We start from the raw sequence: 22,427 nt of genomic DNA on the forward strand, positions 1-22,427 counted from the left end.
CCCCCTTTTAAAGGGCGACTGGGGATTAGAGGACCCAGTCGCCAAATCCTGGTGGTGAAGTATCATCATCCTCATGTAAAATTATGAGCCTGTTAACAGGCTCATAATTTTACAACGGAGTAAAACTTTAATTAAGCTTATCTAAAAGTTAAGATTTATTTTGATGATTTTTTGTGCCTTGTTTCGTCAGGTGTCTGCTCAGTCCAAAAGATTATGCGGCTTTTATGGAGAGCGGTGTAGTTTATATTGAGAGGAATTATAATAATCGGCATGAGTTGTATGTTGCTGCCCACAATTTCGGGCCTGTTATGGAGGAATCCACTATTTTATTTAAAACGGTACGCTTGACCTCCCAACCCAATTGTAATACCAGTACTCAAGAAAAATGATTTTGCGCAGTTTAATAGTACACAGATGAAGAGGTTTAACGTAACGATTAGCAAAAATGCAACTAAAAAATTATTCATGACCTTCGTTTCTTTGGAACTTAGTCCGATTATATCAAAGCTACTACTAGAGATGATACAGTAGAGGTTGAAGGAACAAAGGTGGGGCTCGGAACAAGCTTTTCCACGTTTCTTATTAAAACGCAGTAAAAGATTATGGAACGCAGTGGAAGAAATGATGAAAAGATAGCAATGTAAAAAAATTCTCAAAAGCTTTTAAGAAATTCAAACTGAGCGAAACTGAGCAGCGAATCAGTGAGAACAATATTTTTGGCCTCCAAAAAATAAAATTTGTGGCTTTGATGGCAATAATGAAATACAAATGAATAATTTTCACCCCTTTCTGTTTGATACATCACATATGTTACTTTCACTTAAATTTTGAAGATAAATACAAATTTGGTCATGATAAAGTTTAAATAATCAAAGTAATAACGGCGTGAGGCATCTGTGTAATCGTGCAAATAGTAAAAATGTAGTAAGTCAAGACTATTTTGTTGCTTTTCGGGAATGAATGTGGGAGAGGAAAAGAAATGCATAGATAGAGTAACTTAAAAATGATCTGCTTGACAAATTTAAAAACAAAATCTCAAAGCATTTATTCATTTGCTGTATTAATGTGCCTAAAAAGCGTACGTTTCAAAACTGTAGATTGCATTTCAGAGACTTGAAAAAAGAAATTTCCTGATTAATAACAGATTTCAGTTCTGATAGGTAAACTCTTTGCCAGGAGACGCGCAAATCATTATTTTGTATTTTAAGTTACACAATATATGACGATAAATGATTCTTAGTAAAATTAAAATAAGTCGTAAATGTTTAGAAAAAATATCATTTAGATATTTCCTGGTTCTATTCCATAGGCTATCTTCACGAGTTTTCATGTTCTAAGTGGTATTCTAAGCACAAATATGGGCCAGTTTCCTTTAAGAAGTACTCCAAGATGACATTCCTTCCTGTTAGGTAGCTATATACGATATTTAAGTCCTCCAAAATGCATATTTTTCAAAGCATATAGCCCTAGAGAAATTTTTTATTACTAGTGATTTAAATAAATATAAATTAAATATACGCCGAAAAAACTGGTAACAGCGCTCGGAATTGGATCTCCCGTGCATCGTGCATGATTACAAAAGAAATGTAGATAACGTATATAGCAAAATACTATAAAAACTAAACTAAAGACTCTTCTAATCGCAGTATATAAAACATTAAGTTCGCAATTAGAACTATTTTTTTTTTTCGACAGTGCCTAACTTATTACATAATTACACTCGTACATGCAATTTTTAACTTATTGAAGGAAGCATTCTTCTTCAATGCACGATTATAAATAATTAAAAACGAAAATAAAAACAAAAATCTGCACGGGATCGAAATGAAATTCCCTTTAAGAGAAGGATTTTAATTCCGCATATAATAGTTACGTATTCCATTCTTTTCCTCATTCAAAAAACTACAGCTGTATGTTATTTACTCACGAAAACAGAACACGCGTTATTTCCTAAGAAAGGGAAATATTTCTGAGAACCATGTACATGGAATCCGCATTGAGACATATCTGCTATATTTTGGGAATTTATTCCAAATAAACAAAGTGTCGCAGCTACGGAATCGATGATAGAAAGCCAGTGACTGCCAAAATAATTCTGCGAAATATTCTGAAGATGCACAGTCGAAGTTTCTGCTGCACCGAACAGGACTCTGATTCTCAGAAAATAATAATTAATTTATAAATAGGTTTAGATGTTCAGAAATTTCTGAAGCTTCTTTGAAATGTTAAAATAGTAGATTAATTCATTATACATACTTAGGTAAGGTATTAGAATGCTCAAAACTTCTACATGTTTAGCAAATATTCTTATAAAATTATACACATTCTGTCCTCATTCTATATTATTTTTGCACATTGAAAGTTACATTGAAAGATGGCTTTAGGTCCCTCACACAGCCTTAAATATTAAACCTAAAGTAGAGTTACAATTGCAAACTTTCTTAAAGTAGGATAGAGAGTTTTCAACGCTAACTGGGAAGAGTTTACAATCATAAAAATCTAGCTTTTTATATAATTCTCTTAGAGCAACATTTCTACATCTTTTTCAAATGGAGACCAGTTTTTAAGTCAGAATGTTATACGGACTACCCTACTTTTGTTTCCTCCGAAAGCCATTTTTTGTTTATGGTACTACTAGTGCACATATATTTTTTAAATACAACTAACTAAAGATTCGTTTAATTTTTTATATTAAGGAACTAAGTTAATAGAAGAAAAATTACATTTGTTTTAAAAACCGGTTACATTAGAAAGTTAAATTAACTTCTCTCGTTACTTTAATGACAGTTTTTAACTTGCAAAATTACAATGGAAAGGATCAATAACCCATGAAAATTCGTTATATTTACCACTTGAAAAATAAATGTCAAATTGTGACTGCATAATGTTTTTTCTAACAACGATATAATTTTCTATAGAAAATCTGATGTGTACACCACGTTACTTCCTTTTACGTAATACCAAGTTACTAAATACTAATTCCTGCATTTCATTTAAATTTATTTCCTCGAATTTCATTACAGATATAATTCTTATTCAATTAATTCAGTTCTCCCTTCACGGGAAGGCAAAAATACATAAATCCTCAAACTATTTTTTATTAAAAATTGAAAAATAGGAAACATAAATACAGTTAAACAGTTTAAAGAACAACTTTTACAATTAAAATCAGAGATTCTACGCAAAAACAAATAATTCGGCCAGTGGGCACGAAGGCATATTTTTCGGTGCACAAAACTGAAAGTTTATTTTTAGTCTCTACTCGGCAAAATGACACTGAAGGCTTAGAAACTAACTTAATTTATAGTGGACGCTATGCTGAGCCAATATATAGGATAATTTAATAACTTAAATCTTAACTCCAGAATGGATTAAGCATGATTTATTTCCCAATAATAAAAGAAGACGTTATCTTTGTTGTTGCGAAGCTTAGTTTCTCTAGATTGGCAAAGAATCCACTATTCTGTTAAGTTTCAAATGTAAACACATATGGCTGCAATGGTAAACAAAATTAGGCTTAGCCGCACTTAAACAACTTTTAAATTTTTGATAATTATACAATTATTGCATGTAGGCTAACTAAAGGCATAAAAACCTTAACCGGAAGTAAGAATAACATAAATCAATTATTTTTAAAGCAAAAAATGCGCAATTTACCAACATATAAGAATAAAAAAAAACTGAGCTCACGGAGCCGAGTAAGACAGTTGGTATGTATATATATATATATATATATATATATATATATATATATACACTTTTGTTGCGACTGATTGCAAACAAAAAGGGAGATGCACAACTACGTATTATAGCAGCCCTTTATAAAAAATTTCAACGTTCTGAGGCTACTCTTTTTTGAGTTATAAGAGATGCATACATACATACGTACGTACGTACGTCTAGACGCCACAAAAAATCTCATCTGAAGCCATTTAAAATCAGTTTTATAATTCGTTTGGGGTAAAAGAGTCCTTTATTCTGTCTTTATGTACAGGTGTCAAGAAAAAATATCGTTAAATTTGATTCGATAGTGGTCAAAATGGATATTTTCTTTGAAAAATGGTATCCGGAATTTTTCGTGATTATTCTAAAAGCTGGAAATAGTGAATATTTTCCATGTTTTGCACAAAACTCAGAAATCAAATTTCCTCTCAAACTTCATGTATTTCTTAAGGACACTGAGAACAATCAAAGCATTATTTTACTTTTTAAGTGACTAAATCACTTAAATAAGTTACTTTTACTTATTTAAGTGATTTAGTTTTAAGAACATAGCTCAAAAATATGAGTGTGTACTTCGCAACATGTCATCAGCAAGAAATGATGTAAAATCTTTTAATTTTGTCTAAAAATAACAGGAAATTTGTGCGAATTTTGGATCACCACAGGGGATCGCTTCGACAACGACCCGTGACCACAGTTTTAATAAAAAATACATTGTTGTAAAATTACTTTTTTCAGTTATTAAAACGTCGTTCTTTATTTTAGAGCAATGTGCTTTAAACTTGATAAAATGATTTGCGCAATGATGGATGATGTATTTTATGCTGCTTTCATAGTGTTTTTCAGAACACCAGGTTAAACGGAACAGAGCATGGTAGAAGAAAACTTCAATATACTAGCCAAGCACCTAGCCGCCTTAATCGGCATAATGGTTAGCAACTCTGTCTGTATTATCAATGGACCCGGGCTCGAATCCTGAAGAAGGCATAGGTATCTGTAATTGTACAGTGTCTGTGCAACAAGGGCGCATTAAAATACTGATGAGCCGAAATTCTTCTTAAGTAGTCTGGTGGTAAGGAAAAAGGGACCGTATCCGAAATGTTCCATAACAAAGTAGGGGCGGAGCTGCACAGTAGGCTTGGACTACACATATACGACACTGTGTAGGACTTCGTGGTGTTCTGCCCGCTCGTAAATTTTACCTGCAGCTAAGCATCTAAATTAGTAACTAGAAGATAGAAGTAAATGTAGCTAAAAGAACATTTAAAATTTTCAAAGTTAACGACTTAAAGAAGAAATAAATTATATTACGTTTAATGATTTATTTCCCTGCATAATATAGTAAAGTATTTAATGCTATTTTAGATGAAACGTAGCGTTTAAAAATTATATTTTCTTCCAGATTAAGCCCATATTTATATTTACTTTAACGAATTTGGCCTGTAATTCCCATATCATCTAGATAGGTCTTGCTTGCTTTTCAGAATAATACGCTACAAATTATTCTTTATACCGTAATTCACATTTAACGGAATGCTTACGTAGGTGAATAAGAGCTTCTTCAGAAATATCATTCATAAAAGCAAGGAAATTTTCTTTTTGATGAAGTGGTTACGGTTTCTTCTTCAGTGACAGGGCTTTTACACGTGTTTTTTCATTACATACCCTTAAGGGGCTGGAAATAGTAGTAAATGCGTGAAGATAATTTAAGATACGTTATTTATCTCAAACGTTATAATAAAGAGATCTCAGACTCAGGTTAAGAAACCGGTTATACAACTAGGCGCCCGAGCATTAATAGGGCACCAACTCGTTATGCTTTGAAAGAAGAACTTTAAATAAAAGAATGAGTGATTTTTTTCTGGTACTGTTATACTAAATTATGCCTTGGATACCCTTTGCTACTCGCCGAGAAAATGTTTTTGGTCTTTCGTAATATGCCGTAACTTTATGCGATGCTTCTTGTAAATTTCAATAGCGTTTCTGCGGCCGTAGTTCTCATTCATTTAAACTGAAATGAATTTTCTCACATCATAAGTTTTACAGGAAAGCTTGTATGCTTTTTTTCCTTCTTTAACTCGTGCCTTCGTGGTGTAATTGGAAAGCACGTCCGGCTAGCATCGGAGGTATCTGAGTTCGAATGCCGGCAAAGGCATAGCTCAGTTTTTCTTGTCTCCAACACAGAAAAACGTAATAACTCTACAAGCTTTAGAAATCCTCATATATTACTTTATTGAAGGAAATGTTATTTTCCTTTACAGTATTTAGAAACAAAACATTACCAATTTAATCATCTTAAAGATATTCAAACCAATATGAAATATTTCTCCATTTATTTTAATAATATATTTTTTCTAAGTCCAAACTTAAGAACAGTGAAACATTATGCACCAAATTTGAAGAAAAAACACCTAGCTAATAATAAAAATATATTAATAACAAATACCAGTATTAATATTAATAACAAAAATTTCAAAAAATGTTAGAGGAGAGTGCTGTAACTTCTAAAGAATATGTATTTTAATAAAATATTTTACTTAAGTTCGCATTTAAGAACAGTGAAAATTATACTACCTTCTTACAGAAAAAATACCCAGCTATTAATAATAATAACTAATAACAATAAGATATTAATAACATATATTAATATTAATGATATTATTATTATTATTAATAATAACACATAACAAATTAGAAGAAATTTAGCGGAGGGGACAGTGACATCTGAAAAATATTTATTTTGATAATATATTTTAGTAAAGCTTCCGCGTGAAAACAGTGACATACAACGTATTTGTAGAAAGAACATTCAGCTAATAATAATAATCAATAATAACAAAATATTAATAAAATACTAATACTAATAATCAATGGCATTAATATAAGTAGTAATATTAATAACAAAAATTTCAGAAGAAATTTAGGGGCGGTGAGGTAAGTTCTAAAGAACTTGTTTCCAGTGGAAATCGAACCTATGCTGACTCTATTTTTTTAATGTTTACCAATTAAAGTCGTTTAAAAGTTAACAAAGCTTTATATTGAAGTGCTTTATATAGCACTTTATTTAATATAGAGACATTTTAATGCTTTTGAACGCTTTGCGAATTAAATTGCGAAAGCCCCTCTGCTACGTAAACAAAACCTAGTCTTTTAAGCAGAAAAATGGTTCTCAGGTGCTCGTATTATATAATAACGAACTTGCCTTCAAGATCTTTATTATGCATTATTTTGCATATGATAAACTATTCTCATCTTTGCATGAGATTTTATACTATCCAGATCGTACGCATATAAAATATAATATAAATTTGATGTAAAAACAGTGTAGTAGTCGTTATGCTGCTTTATTTAGACAGTGGTTTTCAGCACGTGCTCCGAACTACATTAATGTGCGCGAAGGACTGCAGCTGTGTTCGGAGAAAAAACGCAAGTATAATTATTAAATATAAAATAGTGTGCTGCGAATAGAAAATGCCCGAAATTAGCCTTTCGCGATCCAAAACGGTTTTAGAAACTACAGGTTTATGCCTCTGTGGGAGAATTTTCATGACAAAATATAAATCTAATGAAGCAGATTGGAAAACAACACACAATCATGGTTTTGATTCTTCAAAGACTATTGAAGAATTTACTACTGATGAAAAAAATCTGAAATGTTTCATATTTTAACGGTTAGTACTTAAAGTTTTGTTAAAGTTTTTTACTCTGTCGGTGAGCTCGCAGTCTACCAGTCTGCTATTGCACTCACCCTTAATAACCCATTTTTTTCCTTTTTAGCTTCATTACTAAGTATCGTTCAATATAAAATTCAACAGCAAAGTCACAAAAAATTTAAAACAGCATAGCAGCATATGTTTAGAATTCGCAATGCATTGTTAAAGTCTTGGCATACATTTTTTTTCAACATTTTTCTGTCTTTTCTCAATTTATCATATCATTGTTCGGTTTTCTTAGTAAGATGGCTTACAAAACGTTTTTTTTTTCCTTTTATTATTAACGTTTTGTGTGCCAATTTTATTTCTTAAATATCACACAATTCAAACTTACGTTACATAAAATTAAATTCGACAGCAAAATCACAAAATATTTAAAAATAGCATATTTTTAGAATTTCCGATAGACAGTCTCACACTTTGGAGATAAAAATGTTTTTTTCCGTACAGAGTTGCTACTGCTAGCTTTCAAGTCGTTGAGTTTTTTAACAAAAATTCATTAAAGTTTTACAAAATGTGAAATAAATAATAAAAGTTATACAACGTCATTCTGTTAAAATATTTATAATTTTTACTTAGATAGATCATGAATTCAATATATTTTTATTATTTAAATCAATTCGTTTCAAAGGAAAGAAACGAATATTCTTAAGAATTGCATCTTATGCTTCCATACAGCTTAGTTTCTGTATTCCACAATAGACAGATTTAATGTGAAGGATATATAGCTTATATTTTGCAGAATGGCAGCAGAAACATCATCATCATCATATTTTGCAGAATGGCAGCAGACATCGAATGAAAAGTGAAACAACGCATTTACAGCGATTCGACGCAAAATCGCATTTTGAGACTAATAATCCTTTAGGGCTAAAAACACTGACATTCGTGATGCTAAATATATAATAAAGAAGACTAGATATGATAAAAGTTTAAATGGAGGAGTCTGGGTAATGAAATATTAATTAAACGTAACATTCGTATGGAATATGCAGAATGATAGCGTTAGGAAAGAACTCTGCATATAAAATCTTGCGTTATTTTAACTCTGAAGTTTCTCCCAAATTAATGAATTTTTAACTATTTTAAAATCTTCGACAGTAGCATATGTTCATCGCAACTGCAAAATGCGAACAATTTACAAAAGACTATATTATGAACACAGACTAATGAAACAATTATTTAGACTCTCATCAATATTGGAACACTGATTTAAAATCTTATTCACTTACGGGAAAAGAAAATACAGATAAAAGAGAATAAATCCTGTACATTTCATTCATTACACACGCGCGCCTATTTAACCTGTTATTGTAAAAGGAAGCTGAGCAGCTTTTTAAACCATTATACATTCTACATGTTGAACTATTGTTGTAACAGCTGGAACACATTTACATATCAAATTGCTAACCTGGCTTCAGCTACGTCTACATACATACTAGCTTATCGGCTCACAACTTTGAAATTTAAATTCCATTATTCCTAATAATTTTTACAATCCAATAATTTATATTTTTTTCATATAGTAATACTTTTTTACACGTTCATTTTTATCAAAATCCAAGTCATAGTGTAACTAAAAATTGTTAACCGCCTTTAGTAGTTAATATTATCGTGTAGGAACTGTTTTTAGAATCTAAATCTTTAACAAAGGAACGAAAATACTTTTAACTAACATTTTAATATTTTAACAGGTGAATCATAACTCTAATGCAGCAACCTTCTTATCATATGCTAAAAATGTGCCATTAATGCTATATTATTCTTATTAAATTCAGTAAAGAACTTTGAATCTCGTTGAACAAAAATTATCGAAAAGGGTTTTCGCATACACATAATCTGAATGCAACAAAATAGCATTTTAAATACTGAACAGTAAAAAGTTAATAATTCTTGTCATTTTGATGAAGATAAATGAGGACCATTAACCCTTTGCGGCACAGTGTGTCCGGTCTGGACACACCTAAAAATTTCCTTCTGTACGCACAGAAAAATTGAATGAAAAAGAATTTATAGGTTATTATAGGTTACTCTGAACCTTTTTTATTTATAGTAGGTGGCAGCTCAACACAAACGAGTCCATATATTTTAGCCATGTTTAGTTTTTTTATAACCCTCATTTTTCAAAGAAATCTTCCAGAATTTTTTAGGGTATAAAAGGAATTGTTTGAACAGAAATTTCTATGTTATATTTTGGCTCTATGCTAATCTCCTTATTCTATATTAGTTTTAAATTTTTACCTTGAAATCTTGCCTAAAATCAAGCGGCGAACCCTAGGTGTGCCCAGACCGGGCTCACCGGTAATCTAGGACAACTGAGAATCTGTATTCTTTGTTTCTCCGCATCTCATCGGTCAGTTCATTGACAACAATGCTCCTTTCAACACTCTTTTCGAAGCTCTATTCAAGCAGTGTGCCCCTTTGGGCGCACCCACAGGATTAAAACGATAATTGCTGTCTTCACAAAATTTCACTTGTATACTCATCTAGGCCTAATTAGATTGCCTACTTTTTTTTTTTATCAGAACTCCGACTTGTATACTGTAAATTACTATTAAAAGGTAGCGTGCAGGAAAGGGTTAAAATCTGTATGTAGTCTTCTTAAATAGGCTGTGGGGCACAGAAATTCTAAACGGTTGGATGTCTGGGTAGAATGACCCATTAAGTTTGTTTTTAGGAAACTAATTCAAAAAAACTGTTATTGCTTCAGTTCCTTTATTAAGACACATCTGAGAAAAGTTCTTAGATATACACATTTTCATCAGTGCAATTGCGCATAGATATTCTTTGAAATTTCCTGAAAATTGTTAACTATTTAAAATGTTTGTTTATTTAATTCATTAAAATATGTTAAAATGCATTGCCATTAATCACATGTTTTGATTTTAAGTATGGTATATTTTCTGTTTCTGCATGAATTATATTTTAGAATTTAATGCTGAATTTTCAAATTGTGTCTTAGTCGATTATTATTTAAACTTTTCTTGGTACTATTTCGTTTTAGGAACCGTAAAAAATTGTAGCGAAAATATATACGCAAAAGCACCAAATCTTACAAACTTGCCCATTTAAACCGTGCGCCATATCCAGCGAATGTGCCGAAGTGCGTAAATTTAGATAGTTCTATATTTATAAGTAGCCGTTGAAATACTAGTTTAATTTTTTTTTAATCTAATAACGCGATGGATTTAACAATTTGGGAATTGCCCAGTGATGAAAAGTCCACAGTAGAATTTTTCAAAGAACAGGCATCGAAAGGGAAGGGGATCGAAAGGGAATAATTTTCTATAAAGAAAATTATTTTCGAACAACGAGATGAAATTATGCTTTAGCAGTAACTCAGTAGCGAAATGGCGGTGCAGGAAAGAAACTTATAATGAGAAGAAAGGATTAAGAAGTCAAAATTGGTTCGAAGGATCGAAAATCCTCTTCCTTACAACCGTTAGGTTCATCTATTTTTGGTGTCAGGAGATGACATCTATTGAATTTTGTGAACTCCAACTGAAGACGTACCACTATACAACTGTAGACAGGAACAGTCAGATGGGTGAGGTGTGTGCCGCAACTTTATTTACTCGGCCTAACTTGAAAATTGGCAGATGGGGCAAAATTATTGAAGTTGACGAAAGCCTTTTCAGTAGAAGAAAGTATAGCGTTTTACGGGTTCTTCCGACACAATGTGTTTTTGGCAGATTATGCACAGATTGAATGAATGTTTCTTCTTAATCGCTGTTCCAGAACGATCGACGAAACTTTATTGAACGTCATAAAAGAAAATATCGCAAAAGGAAGCATTATTTATCTCCTGTTTAATTTCAGTTACTTTTAGCCTTTAATTTATAAATTATAATAACAAAAAACTTTATTTACATGAAATTAACCTTTCATGTAAACTAAAACAATAATCTTAGATAGTTATTAACAATTATGTTTCCTTTCTTGCAATAGGGTTACCATAATTATTATTGGCATCAACAGTAGTTTGGCGATTTTTTACGGCCCTTGTGTAATTTTTATGAAAAAGGTGCAAATTTAATAATTTCTTATATATGTTTGTCCTAATTTTTTTTTTTTTTTTTTTTTTTTTTTTTTTTTTTTTTTAGCAAAGAGATGTTATACCTTCTGGTTTTCCTCTCTTAAGAAATTTAGCATGATTTGCAATTTATAGGTTCGGGATGTAGAACTGTGGTATATTTCAAAAATTTGTAGACTCATGGATAAAATGTTTCGAGTTGAGAATGTAAGAAATGTAGATGATAATGTTAAAAGACTCAGTTTGCTATTTTATGTAGTTTCATTTAAACTTTGTTTTATGTTTCGTGATTTTTGGAAGACGTTTAAGAGGAAGACATCTTCTGAGTTTATTAATATACTATGCAAGTTTAACATCTCTAAATTTAACAAAACATTATTATTAAATTTAAATAAACAAAGTGTGCCACTCTGGGGACACCCACAGAATTAAAACGATAAGTGCTATCTTCATAAAATTTTAGTTGTGTACTTCTCTAGGCCTAACTAGACTGCCTACCTCTAGGCCTAACTAGACTACCTTCCTCTAGGCTTAACTAGACTGTTTTTTTTTATCAAAACTCCGACTTTGAAAGGTAGCCTGTCGGAAAGGGTTAAGGCTAAAAAGACAGTAACCGCTATAAAACGAAGGAGGAATAGGGAAATTATATGTAGTGTTGTTACCATAAGTTAGACACAAGAATAAATTCAGTAATGCATGACATATGGCTTATAATCATAGGGCTTCTTTAAGTAATTGCTTCATATGTTACATGCAAGAGCAAATATACGAATGCATATATAATCAATTTACATCGAAGCATCAAGATTCACATTAAATTTATTATTGCAATTATGATTCTATTGTTATATATTGTTAGAATGTTAAAATTTGCCCAGTTGGAAAAGGAAATGAAATATTTGTACATGGGCATAAGCTTCTATTTTTCTTTCTAAATAGAGAAACCCAGCCCTAAACTAATCAAAAATTATTCCAAAACTTATAGGAACTTGGTTCAAGCAATTAGTACAAATATTTTGTTTCAAAAAGCACGAGCAGATTCGAAATATTTAGGTGCAACCCTTCTTGTTAGAAGCATTACAAAAGCTAATTTAGATAGATAACCAATCGTTAAATTTCTTAAAGGCCTCGACTGCTGATCTAAAAGCATTGAATTCGATTTCGATACAAATGAAAGCAGAAATATACAGGGTGGTTATAATTAAAGTTCTTACTTTGAAATAGTTATAAAAGGAAAACTGCTGGACCAAATGATTTTAAACCTGGTAATCGTGTAAAGGAGGTTATGGGAATTTATTTTATGTGAAACCAGAAGTTCAAAAATTCCCCACCAGAAAAAAAATACCAGGAAAATACCTGTATGAGTACAATTTTTACCTCAGGGAAGGAGGCTTAAATATCATATTGATTGTTGATTGTTGGAAAGTAGATCAATATATTCTCTTGGATATAAAATTAAATCTTTGCAGTATATAATAACCCATAAGGGCTGTTATCCCGAAAAGAGATTTTGCATCTCCTACTGTAAATGCGTTGTTTCACTTTTCGTCCGAATCTGTTGCCAGTCGGCAAAATGTAACTTATTTATGTCTGAAATTGGATCTGTCTGTTTTACATTAACAAACTAAGTATTTGAAAGCAACAGATGGAGCATATTATTTTTTTAACTTTTTAATCTGATTGATTTAAATAAAAATGCATTTCATTCATAATAACATTCAGTATTTTTATAGGATTATGTCGGATAATTTTCTTATGCAAAAACGTTAAAAGGAACTGTTTAGATTTAAAAAATATATTTTCATATCTAGCCTTTAATTTCTTAATTATTTCAAGATTTAAAAATTAAAACTTAAAAAAATTATCTTTAAAGTATTAGTTTTAGTCCTTTAAAGTTTCTATTATCCTTTAAAAGAATAAGATTAATATATTAAGACTTATTTTAATAGACTTTGAAGTTTAAAATTTTTTAATACTTCTCTTCAAACATATGCATTTATGAGAGCAGTATAAAAACTAAATTTATGTAACATTTACAAAAAACTGCAATGTATAGCATCAATTATAATTTTCACTTTCTTTTGCATACAATTTTGCTTTCTTTGCAAACCAAATCATCCGCCTTAAAATGAAAGCCACTTACAGAGATAAGAATAAAATAATAAATCTTCAGTGTCATTTTTGTCGTTTGAATAAAGAGCAAAATATAAAGTATCGGGATCTTTAAGGCACTTGTTGTTGTTGTCTTGTCCATATTACATGGAGTAACGGTTGCCAGAGCCTACACCGAAGAGAGGTTGGACTTCTATTTTCCACCCCCAATTTTGAGGAAGAGCACCCCGGGGGGAGGGGTTCCGGGGATCTCCCACCCCTCTCCTCACCCACCAATTCACACGAGAAGACTTTCGGCTCGCCGCATATTTAGAGTGCCGCTATACCGCACCGACACTATACATTTGCAAACATCCATGTCTTACCCAGGATTCGAACCCGGGCCTTTCGGTACCATAGTAGGCTTCTCTAACCACTTCTCGCAAAGTGGATGAATCCGCTGCTTCCTTTGCGACAACATCTGCTCTCTCATTTCCTTCTATTGCCGTATGAGCGGGTACCCAGATGAGTGAGGGTCTTTGCGAAGCTGGAATGTGTGTTGGAATGTCTCTAATGCTGCTGACGATAGGGGATCTAATGCTGCTGACGTGGGGAGGAGGGTCATCCAGATCATTTTGTGTTCTCCTGCCCACACACAGCACTTAACAGCCTCAAGCAACCAGGAGCCAGATTCTGGCCAAATTGGTTCCAGAATCTACAAAGTAACAGAGTTACCCAGCGGAAACACTGTATCTGAATGCTGTAATGTATCTGTACATGTTTATATCTTTTATTTATGGTACCTAATTTATACTAAGGATCACGCGTCTCTCAATTGCATGCTTCTCGTAAATTTTAACTATCATGATAATGTATATGTATGGGTGTATATATCAATATGAGTGAGAGTATGTATACTTTTATTTGTTTCGGAATATCTATGTATGTAAGTGTGTGTATATATATATATATGATTTGTATTTATATGTATATACATATATTTTGATTGTACTCTTCTTCAAGTGCCTTGTATGCACATGTATATATTTCTTTGTACATTGTTGTACTCTTCTTCAAGTGCCTTGTATGCGCATGCATATCTCTTTTTTTCATTTTATAAATGTCTTCTGCTCAGCTGGGGCTGCCCAGGGCTGCGGTCTGGTAGCTAGTCGTTGACTCCCGCCGAGTTGTTAACCAATTCTGCATGGATATACCTGGGTCTATACCTGGGTCGGAAGCCAACTCAGCGGTTTACCTTCCCTAACCACTATACCGTCTGAGCGACTTTAAGCGTGACCATCGTGAATAGATGCCCTGGTCAGCTTCAAAGTCACGTGATTTGACGTCACGAAAGGCGTCTGAACTTTCACCCTTCGCGCTTCTCTGTGGACACTGTAAAGCGAAGAATTCCTAAGTTAGTTTGTGTGCTGTTCATTCACGTTGCACTGTGTTTTTTTCATTGTTCATGTATTTTTTATTACTAAATTTAAGTAATTTAAGTAAAGCAGTTATGCTGTTTTGGTTTTTAAGTTCACTCTGGCAGTTAAGTTTACTTATTTCTTTAGTATTTGTTAATAAATATAGCTATCGACTTCTATGTAGAGCTAAAATGAGTTAAGTCTACTTTCATGCCTGCACGGTGTTGCGTTTCAGTTTGCAAATCGAATTACGTTAAAACCAGTGAATATATACAGATATTCAAGTTTCCAAAAGATACATTAAAACGGGATTTCCAAAAGATACATTAAAACGGGATAAAAAGAACTTAAAGTGCGAGTGACCGTTGTATGTGAGAAATATTTTTGAGAAGATGATATCATTCGGTATGATTATTTATCAAAAGATGAAGGCATTGTTGTTTAAGTTTGTAAAGGGTACCCTAAATTATAAACGATGCTTATCCATGCATTTTTTCTGATTGTCCAAAATACTTATCTGATAATCCGACATCTTCGAGGATGAGCACAGAGGAAAAAAGAGCCAATACGGATAAACATATTTTTAATCAATTTTTGAAAAAGGACAAAATCTTTTGCATCTTTTGAGGATGTTTCTTCTTCATTATAAGCTAAACATTTCAGATGATTCAGATTTAATTTGACATAAAATCTGCTGATGGAAATAATATTTTATTGCTCAGTTTTAATCCACAGCCTAAAGTTGGGAAATGTAATTAACTATCACTTCATTTGAATACAGCAGTGTCTCTTGGACAAGAAGCTGTTGAAATGGGAGTATGTAAAAATATATTAAATGGAAATACTAAACTTACTTTATGGACTGAATTTGAAAACATTTATAGCTATGTCAAAAGCATAGTAATTAAAAACATTAAATTCGAACTATGACTTACCATTATATAACTAGGAAGCATACGTTGAATAAAAATCATTTGAGAATCTTACTTGAGGAACAGAACATTTTATTTTGGAACAAAATAAGATGTGTAATAAAAGTAAAATGGCTAGAAGGTACTAGTCTTTGCTTATTCGTTACACATTATCCCACCGGCCACAGAGCGGTAAAATCGCTGAACACTGGTAGTTTCGACCTGAGTTCGAATCCGGTCGAAGGGGCTGGCTGCAAGGGCATTAATACCCTAGTGTGTTTTGCTATAGTAACCTAAATCAAGTAAAATCAAATCGCTATACATTAAGTAAGCTGCTTGTTATAGTTGCCTCTAGAACAGTCAACTAATCTGCCTTCCATGCATTGACCATTTCTGAAAACTCCTAGGCCTGTTAAAGCTTAATGTATTAATGAACAAATGAAGCTAATTACAAGTATGTAAAAAGTAACGTTAAAAATTTACTGGGGCATTAACAATTCGTGAATATATATATTGATGAGGTTCGATTGAAAAAAGGTGACATAGAAAGGTTAAAAAAAAAAAAAAAAGACTTTCCTAAGAATCTTGAAAGTATTGAAGCATCATCTGTTCAGGCTTTTATGATTTCTTTTTTATCAGATTATAAAGATATCATTACATTAGTAATAATTCGCTTGCTATAATGCAGCACAAAATTACGCTTTATTTAATTTATTTTGGAAAATTCCAAGAGCATTTAAGGAAATTTTAATTTTTCTGCAACTTTTGATCTCCATTTCTTTCTGTTAGGTAATTACTGAAAGGAATACATAATACATTTGCATACTTTTTGAAAGCTCTGTAGTAAAGCATTGGATATATTACTGATAGTTCATTCAAGTTATTCTTAAAATTAAAAACCGCAGTAATTATTATTAAATAATTATATTGTGATAAGGTAATAAAAATCGTTTTTATGTCTTTTAATTGGTTAAAGAGGGTTTATATTTTGTCGGTTAATTATTTATACTTTGGAATCCTTTCCTTCCATTTTCCTTCACATCTGCGAAAATAAACCTGCAAAATTCGGGATCAGTGCAACAGTAAATTTTGTAAATATATTTTTCGGTGTATTTATTAAAGAATTTTATTTTAGTATTTAGTGGAAGTAAGAACAATCAAACTGTAAAGATTTATTTATGTTAATAAATAGCAATCTTTATTTATTTTAAAACTTTGTTTTTCAGCAAATCTTAAAATGTCATTACCATGCGGTATAAAAATAATAGTACAAAATATCGTCAAACATTGGCTAGAAAATTTCATGAATATTTCTTAAAATAATACCCCTGAAACTATCAATTTTAACTATAAATGTATAAACGACCTTTTATATACGTGTTTCCGTAAATCTCTGAAAATTTAATTACTATGCATTATTTAAAACAAAAGAATCTAAACATTTAACGAAACGCGCATATTAAAACCCAAAGCAAAGTCGCGGAAGACTCAGACGCCTTCCGTGACGTCACTCTGTAGCTAACCAGGCCATGTTTTTCCAGTTGGCCGTGCTTTAAAGAACCTAGCAGATCATCTGAGTTAGGAAGGTAAGAACAAATATGCAAGGAACAAGAATTTAAATCAACTTTTTTATCGATTGCCTCTTTTGTTCTAGATAGCTGGTCGGTTAGTTTATCTGGACCACACATAATTTTTGAGATTGTGTTAAAACTTTTAAGACAACTAATAAAATCTACAATATCTGTTGTGACCAGCACATTTCCCTGTTTTAAATATCCACGAGAATTAAGAAACGTATCATTTCTGGTTATTTATGATCGTTTATAGTCAATCAGTATATGTAATGCAAATTTATTTGTATATATAATTCAAAAATGTAATGCAAATTTAGGCTTGAATTTTACATAAATCTATAATTTTAGTTCTAAACTATAAAATTAGGCAAAGCAACAACCTTGTATTTCGCGTAGATTTAAGTTAAGATCCTATCGATTTCGAGCCAAACAAGTCTCTTCATCAGGAATAAAAAACAAAATTCGGTCCTGATGCAATTTTTTTTTTTTTCCATCTGATGAGGAGTAATATCTGCCTATTTGCCCTCGAATTCGATAGAGTCTTCTATAAAATCTATGCTAAATAGAAGGCTGTAGCTTTTCCTAAATGTTAGTTGTACTGTTTACAGTTTGTTAGTATGATTTATTTAGAGTATGTTACTGGTAAAATTATGTTTGATTTCTAATTTGAAGCAAAAGCTTATCGGAGATAGTTTTTTTTTTCCTTTTTTTCAGTATTTTAAAGAATTTACTCATAAATACATCTTCATTCTTTTTTAATATCAACGGATTTTTCTTTCTCGATTTTGCTAAAATTACAATATGGAAAGTTCAAGTCAGAGCGTAATGATGTTTTCAAATGTCAAATTATATAAATGTACTTTATTAAGTAATCATAACCAAAGTTTCAAGAATCATCTGCTGAAAGTTAACAATCGAAATGTTCGGATTTTTTTACGGATTTCTATACGGAGTTCGAAAATGGCATGTAGTGGCAGAACAAAGTGATAAAATTTTTCTCAGGAATTAAATGTATAAGTATTTAAAGAAAGAACTTTTGAGATTTCCATGAGTTCACAATTAGCTTCTTTCATGGGAAAAGTAATATTTCGCTGAGTCTAGTGCCCCGCGCATTAATATGAAATTTATTTAGAAAATACACAGTCCAGTCACATTAATGTGACCACCACGTACTTTCCATGTCAGAGTTAAATAACCAATCACAGAAGGCAGGTGGCAGCACAGTGCAGTTGAGCGTATATAAAGGGTGTGTGAGGGCTTCGGAAAACATTTCAATCGTTGGCGTAATGCAGAAACGAAGCGATTTATCCGACTTCCAAAAGGGCATGATCATTGGCTTTCGGGCCAAGGGTGGAAGCATTTCCGAAACGGCTGAGTTTGTGAACTGTTCGCGTGCCGCCGTGGTAAAAGTGTACCGTGCATGGCAAAATGGGACTGTCCAAAATCAGCGACGTGGCAAATGTGGTGCACCACGGGCCATAGATGACAGAGGCGAACGACGGTCGCGGAGATGCGTTCGGGCAGATAGACGGGCTACCGTTGAGCAACTGACCACCAAAATGAACCAAGGGGCTACCAAAAGTGTCTCCCAAAGTACTATTCAGCGAACATTGCTGCGTCTGGGCCTCCGAAGCAGACGCCTAGTTCGTGCACCTATGCTGACTGCTGTTCATCGACGGCGAAGGCTAGAATTTGCACGCCAGTACAGCAGCTGGACGTCCACTGAGTGGCGACAGGTTGCGTTTTCGGATGAATCACGTTTTATGCTCCATCGGACAGATGGACGTTGACGTATAAGGCGTGAAACCTCTGAAAGGAACCACCCTGCAACCATTGCCGGAACGGTCCAAGCTGGAGGCGGGAGCATTATGGTCTGGGGAATGTTTTCCTGGCATTCTCTAGGTTCACTGATCATTGTGGAAGGCACAATGGATCAATACAAGTACGCATCTGTCCTTGCGGACCATGTTCACCCCTACATGCGCATTTTTTTCCTCAGGATGATGGCATCTTCCAGCAGGACAATGGGAGGTGCCATACAGCTGCCAGTGTACGTGCGTGGTTCGAAGAGCACCAGGATGAGTTTACCGTCCTCCCCTGGCCAGCAAACTCACCTGACTTAAACCCAATCGAGCATCTGTGGGACCATCTCGATCGAGTTGTTCGCGCCATGGATCCTCAACCGCGTAATCTAGCGCAGCTGGCCACGGCATTAGAGTCGGCATGGCTCAACATCCCAGAGAACACCTTCAGGGACCTATGTGACTCTCTTCCTGCACGTCTCGCAGCAGTCCGCTCTGCGAAAGGTGGTTATTCTGGCTTTTGACAGATGGTCACATTAATGTGACTGGACTGTGTACATATATAATCGTAATTTTATGAATGATAAAAATAAAAGTTTATAATTTTTGTTACTTTCAACTCATTGTAAATTGATCTTCAATAATGAAATCGGTATATACGAATTTGAGTATTAAAATATGCCTATCACACAAAGACGCAAATTTTACAAGACTGGGAGGTACATAAATTTTAAAAAAACCACTTGTCAAATATTTGTGCTATATACAAAAGCAACATAAGACAACAAAAGGTTTTAAATTTGCTTAAAAACACGAACTTCGGTTGTTTCCCATGTCAAAAAGCTTCTTATCTCATAACACGAAAAGTTATAATATATTAAGTAATTTATTATATCATTCAGATTTCATCTATACATTTTGCTTCTCTTACAACAGAAAGGGAATGGAATGGATAAAATATGGCTAAATATGGCCTTCGCTAAGCAGTGAGATTGAAAAATTATCAGCTGAAAAGCTATTCTATAAAGAGGACTTAGCGACCAGTTGACCTTTCGGTGTATCCCGATATGCAATAAAATAATACGAAACATTTTACGCTCTCTCTTCGCTTTATATCGCAATTAGAATCCAAATCTGCTGTCCTTTAATGGAAACCAGTAATTGCTTTTTTTAATGGCTTCTCACTCCCAGTAGATTAGATTAATCGATTGGTCAAAAATAGCAAAAGATTCAGTTTTGTCCATGCATATGCCACCCCCGCGTTTGGAGTGCACAGCGATCCATCAGATCTTCGAGATTGGGGCAGGAAAAGCGCCCGCAACGCCCCCACACGTCCGCAGGGTGCAGAACTAGTCGAGCTTTCTCGCCATATGGTAGAGAATCTTTCAAAACCCCGGGCTGACGAACTGGGAAGAAATAAACAACGAGGCGAATCGACTTTTCGAAATAACGAATGAAAGTTTTTATGCAGTGGATGCCTTCATTGTCTTTAGTTATTATTTTAGGCATTGATTAATCCAAAACAGTGGTAATGAGTATGTTTTTTAAGATTCAGATTTCTTTCATAAAATCGTTTAATTTAATGGGACTTATAAAACATTTATATTAAAATTCACAACTTAAATAATGCATGTCTGCTAAATTAAAATTTGTTATTACGGAGACAAAAATAGCTTTGTGTCAATATTAATAGATTTTAGTTTCTAACTAAATCAAATCTTGCTCTACTTTTTAATTATATTTATAGAATAACATAGTATATTGTTATTTTTAGCATTATACTCTAAATAACTGGTAAAGTATGTTATTTAATTTCAAATAGTAATTACATATACTATCTGTGTACTATGTAATTTCAAATAATATGTTATATATAACATGTATTTAAAAATAATGTGCTATGCATAATAACTAATAAAATATAATATGCTATGCATTTTAATTCAAAATAATATGCTATATATATATATATATATAGTACTGAATTCAAAATAATATGTTGCTTAAAGGAAAATATTTTAAAAAATTTGTATTTACAACTATGCGCAACGACGCGAAATTAAATTTAATTATTTTATTCCATATGGTGGTTTTTCCAAAATATTTGAGACATTGCTTTAATACATATTTTACAAATTATAGTAACTGGTGCTTATGCACCAGTGTAGGAATTTATGCATTAAATTATTTTTAAATAAGATGCTTCCATAAAAGTCTGAAATCTTTTTGAGCTAACAGAAGCTTTAGCTAAAACCTGCAATTTAAAATATGCATATTTAACAATAATTTAACATTATTACCATTAATTTTCCTGCATTTCGAATTTTATAATTAAGTATATAGACTGATTAGATAAAAAAACTATGGTTATTAGTAAGGATTTTGGTATATAGTTACTCATAAGCCTTTAAACATTTAATGAACATAAAATAAATTAATATAAAAAATGTGCTTAAATATACCATATGTTCATATTTAAGATTAAATATACCATATGTTCATATTAAGATAAGTGTCAATATTATAATTTTCAGTTTGAGAAGCTTGGATTTTAGAAGCTACATGTGGTAATTCTATTGAGATTAGTACTGCAGTAATAATAAATGTTTTATTCTGACAGAAGTTACATTACTTTGAAAAAACAAATTCAAATAATACTTAGTATTTTTCACCTATATGAAGCTATAAATTGCATCTGTTTTAACTATCCATAAGGTGGGATAAAACTTTCAAAAAGGATGTATATTTTCAATAGATACTCGAAATTAAAAGACGTTATTTCAAACAGGATAAGTTTAGTGATTTAATACGTAATTAAAAATATTCCATTTTTAAGAAAGATAATATTTTTAACATTCTGGCCCAAGAAAGAAGAATCAAAATGTTTAAAATTTAGTTTTTAGTGTTGCATAAACAGAAACGAATGTATAACATTCAAGAATTTATAAGATGTGAAGAATCATATAATATTATTCAATAATCATATAATATCTTATTTTTTGCAACAAAAAAAAAATAATAAATGAACTATTTCTCAGTCACATATTGTTGCGTAGTGTAACATATTGCATATCATCTAAGCAATTCTGTGCTATTAGTGTTTTTACTAAAACAAAATATGGCAATATACAACTCATTTTTAAATAAAATTTATGTGCCAAC

At 32.2% G+C, this 22,427-nt stretch overlaps 1 protein-coding gene across 2 annotated transcripts in view; it reads right to left on the reverse strand.

Annotated features, from left to right (window-relative positions):
* The window catches only part of Larp4B (La-related protein 4B), a 327,432-nt gene that overhangs the window by 303,992 nt on the left and 1,013 nt on the right, over positions 1–22,427 (reverse strand). The window lies entirely within an intron of this gene.

Source organism: Stegodyphus dumicola, chromosome 4 (assembly GCF_044657685.1).
Source record: "Stegodyphus dumicola isolate Sdum_Otavi_A_Nest chromosome 4, ASM4465768v1".
In the NCBI taxonomy this organism is placed as follows: Eukaryota; Metazoa; Arthropoda; class Arachnida; order Araneae; family Eresidae; genus Stegodyphus; species Stegodyphus dumicola.